Below are 11,873 nucleotides of genomic sequence, written 5' to 3' on the forward strand. Positions count from 1 at the left end.
CTGCTGCTGTCACGTTTCGTAGAGATGTGGCATGTTCTCTGGTTCTATCATTGATACAGCGCCCTGTCTGCCCAATATAACACCTTCCACATGTTAATGGGATGTTATAAATGACCTCTTTTTGACATTGGGCGTACCTTGTTTTGTGTGCGATGTTACATGCCTCTTGGTGCCTACGTTGGTTTTCGTTTACCCTGCCGCACATAGAATACCCTTTGTTTGGCGCAGAGCTTATCACTTGGACCCCTTGCCGGCCTGCGATCTTTTTTAGCCGGTGAGTGATGCCATGGAGATATGGTGCTACCACAATGGGACTTGCATTCTTTTTCTTTGTTGTTCGCTCGATGCCTTCCTGTCCGCGCTTCAACTTCTGGGAGATCTTTTCACATATTTATACCAGTAGCGTTTCCGGATACCCAGCATCAAGTAGCCTGGATATCTGAGTGTCAAAACTCTTCTGGATCTGGTGTTCGCAAGACTTCTTTGAGGCAGATGTTAGTGCCGTGGTGGCGACCCCACGTTTCACGTTCTTTGTGTGTCCGGATTCGAATGGAAGGAACCCTTTGCAGGATCGAGCTTGGTATCGCCAACAGACGTGGTCTTCTTTAAAGTCTAAGGCTAGATCGAGGAACCTGATAGATTTGTTTACGGGTAGTTCATGAGTGAACTCAGGTCCTGAGCAGCTCTGTTCAAAGCACCTCATGACCGACTCGCGGCCATCGTTGCCTTGTTCTTCTATTTTCGTGTTACAAAGTATTAAAAAATCATCAACGTAGCGGAAGATGACTTCAACCCGGGGATCTTTCATGCTTCGTTGGATAGCAAGTCCGCATGATGCGACAAACACATCGCTGAGGTAAGGAGCCACGCGAGACCCGATGCAAACGCCCCTTTTCTGCACATACTGCTGATCTTGATAGGACACCACCGTCGCCTTCAGGTAAGTACTAAGCAATTCCAAAAAGCTATCGAGGGACATGCCAGCCGCACTTTGCAATGATGCGAGACCTTGCTGTTCAATTGTTTCTCGAAGTATGTTTAGGAGGCCTGTATGGGGGATGGAGTAATACATATATTTTATGTCAAGGGAAAATCCAGAGGCGATGTTAGAGCCATTTTCTTGCAGAAAGGAAATCACACTTTCTGAGTTTGGAACCTTGAAAGGGTCTTGTACCTGCACTTGGGACAGTTGTTTGGCCAGAAATGTTGACACTTGTGCTTGCCATGTATTTCTCTCTGATATAATTGCCCGGAACGGAATCCCCTCTTTATCTGTCTTGGCTGAGAAAAAAACCGACAGTTGGTTATTCTTCGATCCTTTAACTTTTGTGACGAGAGTGCCTAGCTGGTTATTTTCTAGTATCTTCAGGATGGCTTTTTTTGTTGATGTAGTTATTTCTTGATCCACTGGAATGAAATTCTCTGTAATGGCCTGATGAGCTCTTTCTCCGTATTTTCCTTTATCGAGGACGACGAACCCTCCCTCCTTGTCTGATACGCATAGTTTTAGATCTTTGTTCCGCAATTCCTGCACTGTAGAGTCAAAACTCATTTCCTGATGTTGAGGGCTCCTTAGGCTTGCAAGGCAAGCAATCCCTTCATTTATGATCTGCGATGCTTTTTCTTCTGGAGCTTTGGCCGCCATGCGTCTTACTAGTGCAACCTTGTCAACGGCCTGAAGCTTTGGCGGTACTGCAAACTTTGGACCCTGTTCCAGTACCTTCTTGGCTTTTTCTGTAAGATTGACGTCACCAATGACGCGAAGCGAAGGCCTTTTAGTGTTTACTGTGGTTCTTCTTGCTAGGTGCTGTTTCCATGCTGGGAGGAAATGTTGCGTCCACATCCATTCGGCTGCGTTCCTTGTCATTTTCAGTTGATCTAGGAAGGTGTTGCGGCTGAGGCATTTTACTCTCAGGAAATCTGTGAGTAAGCGTTTGCATCGGGTCTCGCGTGGCTCCTTACCTCAGCGATGTGTTTCTCGCATCATGCGAACTTGCTATCCAACGAAGCATGAAAGATCCCGGGGTTGAAGTCATCTTCCGCTACGTTGATGATTTTTTAATACTTTGTAACACGAAAATAGAAGAACAAGACAACGATTGCCTCGAGTATGTCATGAGGTGCTTTGAACAGAGCTGCTCAGGACTTGAGTTCACTCATGAACTACCCGTAAACAAATCTATCAGGTTCCTCGATCTAGCCTTAGACTTTAAAGAAGACCACATCTGCTGGCGATACCAAGCTCGATCCTGCAAAGGGTTCCTTCCATTCGAATCCGGACACTCAAAGAACGTGAAACGTGGGGTCGCCACCACGGCACTAACATCTGCCTTAAAGAAGTCTTGCGAACACCAGATCCAGAAGAGTTTCGACACTCAGTTATCCAAGCTACTTGATTCTGGGTATCCGGAAACGCTACTGGTATCAATATGTGAAAAGATCTCCCAGAAGTTGAAGCGCGGACAGGAAAGCATCGAGCGAACAACAAAGAAAAAGAATGCAAGTACCATAGTGGTAGCACCATATCTTCATGGCATCACTCACCGGCTAAAAAAGATCGCAGGCCGGCAAGGGGTCCAAGTGATAAGCTCTGCGCCAAACAAAGGGTATTCTATGTGCGGCAGGGTAAACGAAAACCAACGTAGGCACCAAGAGGCATGTAACATCGCACACAAAACAAGGTACGCCCAATGTCAAAAAGAGGTCATTTATAACACCCCATTAACATGTGGAAGGTGTTATATTGGGCAGACAGGGCGCTGTATCAATGATAGAACCAGAGAACATGCCACATCTCTACGAAACGTGACAGCAGCAGGACACCTTGCAGCACATTGTCGCGCATGCCAATGCGGGGCAACCCTGTGCAATGTAAGCATCGTGGGGCGACATAAAAATCAACTCGCCCGTGAACTACTGGAAGCCCTAGCCATTGAAGAAAAAGGCGAGGACTGCGTCAGTACCCCTTCCGTTGCACTACACAACTCCGAGAAGATTTTCCTGCGGAGTGACATGAGGTCCAGGCAAAGGTAAAGGAAGAGGAAGACCGTTTAAGGGAGACAGAAGAAAAGGGATGAGAACATTCTGAAGGCAGAAAGGACAATGCGTTTAAGGAAGAGATATTTCGAATTAAGTCTAAAGAAAAAGAAAACGTAAATCAAAAGTAAAGAATTAAAAAAATCTAAGTGTAAAGAAAAAGAAAACCGGAATCAAGGATTAGCAGAAAAGGAAAAAGAAGCATCATTAAATGTTGCTAGTCCAGCGGTCCGAATGTTATATTTTTTCTCTGTGTGTTTTCCATGTTCAGCTGGTCCCATTCACAAGCAATGAACCAACATGCTCAGCTTCAGCCAATAACAATTTTAAGCATGGTTGACAGGGCAGGCAACGCGTGAATCACAGCTCGTATATGAAAATAAAGAAATATGGTCACAATTGCAGGAGCATCACTATAGATTTACATCTCGCACACTAAATCCTGCTGATGGTTTGAATGAATTGGCACGTTATGTATACTACTTTTTTGTATCTGTTTTTAGACAAGATCGCCGAAGCAGAAAAGCTGCATGCTGCTCGAGCAACATGCTAAATACAGCCTGGGTCATGGCGAAAGAATCACAAGTAAGACAGCCCAAGTGCAGGGGCAAAGTAAAAAAACAAGGAACATTTATTATATACATCGCATTTGACCTTTGTTGGATTCGGGTAGTATTTCAATGAACTACACGGGTGGTATCTGTGGACTTGTTTATATCAATCCTCAAGTAATGTATAACAAAAGTAAGCGAAGGTGTCTAGCTCGTTATTAGTCCCTTAAGCCCTAAAACTGAGATTTTACTTAAATCGAATTGTCCTGAAGCAAAAATACCAGAAGCTTTTCTCACGCAGACTCTCGCCCTTCACAGGTTCCACATTTTCTGCTACTAGTGCTGCATCTACCACTGGACAGACGTTCGGATGCTTGCTGTTCCTCCTATTTTCCTCTGTTGTCAGAGAGTCCAGCTGTAGGAAGTTTGGAGGCTGAGAAAGCTTTTGGACACTTGCAGCAGTTTCTCTTTTAATTGGAAATGACAATTCAGACTAAACGGTATATTTTCCGAATACCCAAGGCTGAAATAAAAATGTCAGGAAAAAGTATGAACATTCCAATTTACGGCACTATTGCTGTGCATGTTTTGGGCAGTTCAATACATATCATTCACGAAACTGGGGCGATTCGGCCGTTTTTGCTGCTACCATACAAACTAATTTCCACTAATAGTGCATCTTCTAAGAGATATGCCGGCATACGTGTATAAACTATATAATTAATTCACGAAGAAGCTACATTTATGTAAAACAACCCTGTTCCACGAGCACTTCAAAGATAATCCGACACAGGGCCTTTGAACATCTGCGAACCATCGCATGCGGAGTGGCAGCGCAGAGTCAGGGTCGCGAGCTAATTTGCCGACCACCCAAAGGCCCATGATATAAATGCCACTTCAAATGACTTAAAAGCGGGATGTAATATCGTCCTAAATCATGAACATGCAAGAAACAGACTTCCAGCGTCTGAAACACTTGCGCCATCGCTTCACCGATCCCTCGAAAAATTGCCTTGTGTCGTGTGGACGGACGGGGAGGTTCATCGGCGGAATTGGCTCCGTCGATAGTTTTCGGGATTCGTAACCCAATTTTAAAGGTAAAAGGGACAAGCAGGCTTATAAAATGTACGGAAGCACGTCAATATCCGCCTAACTCAACGTCTTGTACACCGGGTAAACGAAGTCCAGCTCCACGAAGAGCTTGCGACACACAACGCCAAACCAGGAAACCGGTGCTGGGAAGAGCGAGCGGATGCGAGATCGCGGAGCGGAGTCCTTCCCCTGACGTCACGGTACACCTCATCCAATCAGGGCGCGGCGACCGCAGCGACGCTTGTGTTCGCTCTCGGGGCTATCAATAGCTTTGAAGTGTGGGGTGCCTTTTCTTTGTTATTTTTTGCTTCCTTTTTGTTCGACGAGCCCCCGAAAGTCGCCAGGAGGCTTGAAGCGTGGTACGTGTTTTGTTTATCATTTTTTCCCTGCCTTTTTATCAATGAGCCCCCGAAAGTCGCCAACAGGTTTGCGAAAAGAAAAACTCCGGTGACTCAACTACACGCGACTCCGTCATGCGAATGCTCGCTTGGATTTTCTGCACTGCCTCCTCCTTCTCGTGCCGTTTCCTTCTCTCAGCTCTATGACGTACTCGGCTTTCTCCGGGGATAAAGATCTCTCGTGCGAATACACCATTACTGCCGAGGTCCCCCCCTGAGTGGGACGAAGGAAATTCATTGTTGAAACATCCTTGTCTTTCAGCTTCATGGTTTCAGTGTATGTGCTCTGCTACTCTGTAGTTTTAGTATTTCTTTTTTTAATATGGCGGAATTTCTCTTCGGTCCTTTGCTTTGCTCCACACGCGGACCAAATGCCCTTTAGATGCTTTAGTCTTCCTCCAGGCCTTCTTCGGATCCCGAAAACAAGTTATTTTTTTTAGGCGGTGGAAAAGAGACCTATCCCCTTGACTCTATGGCTCAGTTTCTCACCAAGCATTATTCCAATAATGTACGGCTCAGTTTCTCTACGAAGGCGCTCGCACCGGTTATAAAATTTGACTATATTCTTTTCAAATTACGCATTGATGAATGATGCTTGATAACACCGTCCACTCCTTCGCACGCGCTTTTTCCGTGCCCTCACGTTGTGTGGATTCACTTGGTGACATCTTTCTTTTTCTTGAATTTGTATAACCGGAACGATTATTAATGTAGCATGGAGCGCCTTCAGAAAAATAAATTATATCAAAAACAAAGACAGCAGCACCGTAAGTCGTTCTTCGATCAATGCGAGTGCAAAGAACGCGTGTGCAGAGTCGTGGTAAATGTCATCACTCACCACTTCAAAGCTTAGCGTTTCCTTTGTGGTCGTGGCTACTATAGGCGTCCACACCCACACTAGAGCTCCAGGCGCGTAGGTTGGGGCGATGCGTGTCAGATCTTAAGGAGTTTCACGGTGTGCTGTTGAAGAGTAGTGAGCAGTCGGGCAAACAGGCGACACTACTCCTCGCGGCCTATGCAGTTCATAAGCAAGTCGTCACTATTAGTCATACTTAGCAATATGGTGTGGGAGGTGGACGTTGCCTCTTTCTTATAAAGAAGGCAGGATTGAGAGTAACAGGTGGTGCTTTGTAGTGATCTGTTATATGCAAAGGCGATAAGGGACAGTATGGTATCCCAATTGTCCTAATGAAGGGCAATTGGGATACCATACTGGCTATCCTATCTGCCAGAGTTCGATGGAAACGTTCAGTCAAGCCGTTGGTTTGAAGATGATAGGGAGATGTGGTGCGATGGCCGACGTTGCATGCTTTAATGAATTCTTCAGCAATTTCGGACAATACCTTTTGGTACAGCATGGCATATTAGAATGTTAAGAACAAAAATAGTGCGACAGATTCGCCTGAAGCACTTGAAAGTGAAGCTGTTTCAGCGTATCGCATAAGGTGATCAATAACAGTAATTATCCAGCGGTTTGGTGGTGAAGATAGTGAAAATTGGCCGAATGGCCCATCTCCACTATCTTCACAAGGCTCTCCAAAGCAACAAGGTTGTTATATATATTAGGGCGTAACTTCAAGAAGTGTCTCCCAAAGTTAAACAAAACTCATAGTTTACAGATACGAGGCCCACTCCAAATGGACCAAATCGTTATAATGGCAGATTTTGACAATATAACTGCTGCAGTAATCCGGCCTGGCAACTGGTATGGCGCTTTTCTTTTGGCATTATAAGCATGCTTTTACGTATTTTAGGACAGGACCATAAAATATCGGGCCAATAATAATGTTCCTTTAGTCGTGCATAGGCTTTAGAAAAACACATGTGGCCATCCGTAAGTTCTTCATAAAAGTCAGGAAGGGGGTTGGAGCGCATCTGTGCAGGAACTACTATAATCCAGCGGTTTCCGGAAGACAAAAAGTTGTGTCGAAAAAGGATTCTTTCAAGTAAGGAAAATCACTGCACTTGTTTTCGCAGCAATTTACTTAAGAAACTGTTCGAGGCGTTTGGGAAAAAAAATTTCAAGAAGTGTCTCCCAAAGTTAAACAAAACTCATAGTTTACAGATACGAGGCCCAGTCCCAAATATCCCTGGGTCTGTAAGCATTTAAGGTCTCACATAGATTGAAGTTTCTTTCCAACTTTACGGAGAAAATTAACGTCGCGTAGCTTCTACATTTTCTCACTTACCAGTAAATTTGGCGGGAAATTGATGACAAGTTGTCTGTGCACCAAGTCAGTTTCCCCGCTAAATTTATTTGGGAGTTGGACATCACGTAACATTTGCATATATTTAATTTTCCACTAAAATGTGCGGGGAAAATTACATCATGTCACCAATACATCTTACGATTTTCTTTCAAAATTTAATAAAACTAAATAACAACATAATTTTGTTCTCAGTCCCAAAACTACTGTTTGCTGTCGTTCTATCACAAATTAAATGAGTGGTGCTTAAAGGAACAAAATTTACTTAAAGAAAGTTGAATATAAAGTGGCCTGTTGGAACACGGTTCCGAGAAAAAGCACTTTCGCCGAAACAAAAATCTTTTCCGCAATATTTAGGGGTGAGATTTAGTTTAACGTCGCCACGTGCTTAACATTAGGCTTAGTTCGGGTCGATACATTCAAATTTTAGAATCTCTTCGTTTCCAACATATTTTTCACAGCATTGATATTGCGGTAATTATATTTGTTAAATTGAGGCGGGCGGGGATTTTATGAGATACTCCTGCAATTCACTAACTTAAAGATATTTTGGTATATTTTTTTTGTTGAGGTTGCTTTTTTGTAACGCACGTCATCTACCTTGGCACCTAAGACATGTGGTCTTCTGTTTCACTTTTGAAAATGCATTACCGTAGTGACTACCTCGAGCTCAGCTGGTTGGTTTGACAAACTTCCGAAGGTTTCCAGCTGAAGGTAGAAGTAAAAACGATGAAGGGGAGAAGAAAAGACACACAGTACTTGACTGTCAACCATTTACTGAAAATCATTTTTTTTATTGTTTTCTTTTCTCCTTCGTTTTTACTTCTACATTCAACTGGAAACCTTCCGAAGCATTGCCGTAATATTTCTAGTGATAGCCTATTCGAAAAATAATGCAGATCTGGTGAAAACAACCGGTGGGCCATCTTGTGGTGTACGATGAAAAAAAGTTAAAGTTTTAGACTTGGTTACCTGCGAAACTACTGTTTGCAGGGAGGAGCGATGAACCGGAGACGACTGCCCTTCCCAGTCAGCAATGTTCACTTATCTTGCGCCGCGGCAGAGTAACACAATTTATGCCGATGTCGCCATTGGCCAATTTGCTGCAATTACAAGAAATTAGGTATATTTGGTGCTTTTTGGAAAAATAGCATATCGTGCCACAAAATATGGCTTGGTTTAGGCACGTAGCCAGGATATTGTTTCGGGGGGGGGGGGGGGCACCCATGACAAAATGCTGTATGAGGGGGAGGGGGGAGAGGAGATACCAGCAAAATGGAAGATTTCGGGGGGAGGGGTGGCCCGGGCCCCATGCCCCCCCCCCCCCCCCCCCCCCGGGCTCCGTGCCTGGCTGGGTTATTTTTCGGGGGTGGGACATTTCTTGGTATATTAGGCTACATCCATTATTGCGACTTGGCGATAAAAGTTGTTAATGTTGAAACTCAAGGAAGTGTGCCGGCGAACAGGATTAATAATTGCATGGTAACCGAAGAGCGGAGTAAAAAAACTTAACAAAAACACAGAATATGTTGAGATGCTACGCGTCTTTAAGAGCGATATCAATAAGTTAATTTTTTCCATCCCGTTTTTCTTCCATTCCTGGGTTTCCTTAAAGGTTGTTGCCATTTTTTTTCAATTGGAGCCTTCTTGGCCCACAGTCGACAACGTTGTACCAAAGGAATCGATTCTTATGTAAGACAACTTTTTCAGGATTTTTTATTAATATTATTCCATAAAGAAACCTCGTGCATAGTACACAGCAGAGTTCTATTTTATTACTGATGACTGTAGCATTAGCTTGTTCTGATGTTCGGAAACTGCTGATGTAGCATTTATTTGAAAATTCAAAGAAATCATAAAATGTGACCATGGTAACAGGGTTGTGCTAGTTTAAGTCGCTCATAGCTAAATCATGTGCAATTTTTTTCCTTTTTGTTATAACTCCTCATCTAAAAACAGTTTCTTTAGAAAAAATAGAGTAAGCAATAAATACATCAAACGCGTCCTACGTTAAAAAGAAAAGCTTTCATCTGTTGAAGAGAACATTGCCAAAAAGAACCTTCATGGGGGCCGCCGAGTGACGGTGCCATAGGTATCCCGAGTTAGGCAAATATACAAGCCACCTGGTTCCAAGAACTTTGCACGAGGGAACTTCACCGTCAAGAGCCATGCCTATTCCGGGGAAGTAAAATAAAGTCAAAATCAGTATCGACGAATATACAATTGCTGTTATATTGTTCTTATGAAGTATAAATTTATTTATGGTCTACGAAACTTGATTTATGGTCTACACACACTGGGTATCTTAAAAGGATGGAGTCATAAAGTTTATTTTCAGGAACCCTATACATCATTTTTCTTATTTCTCACTCACAAGGCAAAGTGAACTTCACAGGTTAACTAGGTTTTTCATTTTTTTTAAATATTACGTATTACTTAGAAGAGAGTATAGACACCATTTTATTATATTATCTGTTATAATTTTCTAAAGCAGGTGCATGAGGTTCTACCTAAAAATTAAAAAAGCAAAAACAAGTGACATATCTGTCATTCAAATTGTTATATTAAAAAAAAGAACTAACAAAGATAAATCCCGATCAACAGCATCCTTCAGTATACGACCACATATTTTTTATTAAAAAAAAACACCAGAGGTCATGAACTTGCGTGTCAATGAATATGGTGGAAAGTTTAGGTGTATTGAATCTAGGAATTATTTTGAAATATTAGAACGCGATTTCACATTTCAGTATTGGATACTAAGGCACAAGCGGTACGCCTCTTTACGGTGAAGCTTTACTCGGCTTGTTCAAAGTAATGTCTGAAGTTCCAGCGAAAGGTTTTTTCAAAATTACATGAGATGAAATGAAATATGATAGTGTCATGTACATGGTTCAAACCTGTCAGCGTCTGTTATTGATCCCAAGTTTTTATTTTTTTTTAAGTCAGACTGCTGCCATCAAAAAAACCTAGCGTGGCGGAAAGTCACCCCTTAGTTCAGTAACGAAAGTGGTTCATTTTGCTGCCTTTCAATGCTGTGTCTGAGTAAAGTGCAGTAAAGCGCATATGTCTTGCCCGCACTAATAGTGTCGCGATGTGTACGACAACTGTAGAACATCTACTCGAGTACATTATTACGGACGGTTGTGCCATCTCCCGATAGGCGCACCAAACAGACGACGTACTCATTGATCTGCTCGCTTCACTTGTTTGGAAATGGCACCACAAGTTAGATCCATCGTTTTCTCGAACGTTTGCGAAACCATTCACCGTTGACCCTGACCAATTGCTTTATGTATCTAATGAAGCTTTAAGGTATAACCAAATTGCCTCACCTAAATTCACACTTCGCGAAATTTCAAGCATTTCCTGTGCAGGTGCCGAGTCCTCTGGTTTATTTTAGAGCGCTAGGATTCATTGTGTAAACCTTTTATGTGTGTTAGATATATTGAGATGTATATTTGAGAAATATAATTTTTTGGAACGCCCCTAACTATTATAAACAATTACTTGTCTATTGTTAAGTCGTTTTAAATTAAGGGACACACCTTTGCTGACAAATTTCACATGCACTTCACAAGTGGGGCACTAAAAGCACAATGTCTGTGTAAAACTGCTGTTCATGGTTGACCTGGACATTTTTTTCATAAAATATTGCTGAACAAGCATAGCGCAATGAAATTGGTGGAGGACATTAAGGTCATTTGTCTTAAATATTACGCACCTGGAATGGCGTATTTGACGGGTGCGCAGCATTTCCAGGTAGCGTGGGGGACAGCCGTGTGTCTGTTGCCATGGAGCAGCGGTAAATGATCGAAGTTTATGTGAAGGAGAAAGTTAAACCAGCTCGATTGGCAAAGGATAGCAGCCTGTGAGAAATCAACACATTGGTACCTTCGTCCAACTGAACTCATGTAGATCAGTTGTTTGTCTTTTTTTTACGCCAAATGAATCAGGAAGAGGCCGAAACAGAGCTCCTGTAGACCATTTTGCCACCTCCGCTACGCTTTCCCGAATGAAGACGCCACTATTACGGATGAACGGCGCCAGCCTTGCCTGCAGAGTCCCAGATCTTGGTGGGTGTTGTGGAGAATGTTGCGGGACATCAGAAACAATCTGCGAAAACTCCCTAATAGTTGTGGAGTCTGCACACATACGGGGAATGCTTCGGAAAAAAATGGCATAGCTTCGTGCCTGTTGAAAGCTTCATTAGGTTTGTAGAAGTAAAAGTCCCAGCAACCTTGAAAAAAACTGGCAATTTTTTCACTTGTCCTTTCTTTTTACGAAATTAATTTTGTCGCAGGCACTGATTTGTAGATCTACAAACCTTGCAACAACAGTCAAATAGTGTTAAAAATAATAATTCTTACAGATGTCTCAGCTTGTGAGCTGCATGGATACCCCAGAGTACATATGAGGCACGTCCTCGATCAGACCGAAGCGATAATTGGGTTTACAGAGTCCCTCCAAGTATGCGCGTCCTGAACATTGAGCAACAAATTAAATTGGACGTCAAAGCACTCTTCTTCAACAATGATTATGGTTGCTATTGTGTTACCGAAACATCAACGGACTTTGGAACTACAAAA

The sequence above is a fragment of the Ixodes scapularis genome, unplaced genomic scaffold (assembly GCF_016920785.2).
Source record: "Ixodes scapularis isolate PalLabHiFi unplaced genomic scaffold, ASM1692078v2 PGA_scaffold4__175_contigs__length_147842914, whole genome shotgun sequence".
Taxonomy (NCBI): Eukaryota; Metazoa; Arthropoda; class Arachnida; order Ixodida; family Ixodidae; genus Ixodes; species Ixodes scapularis.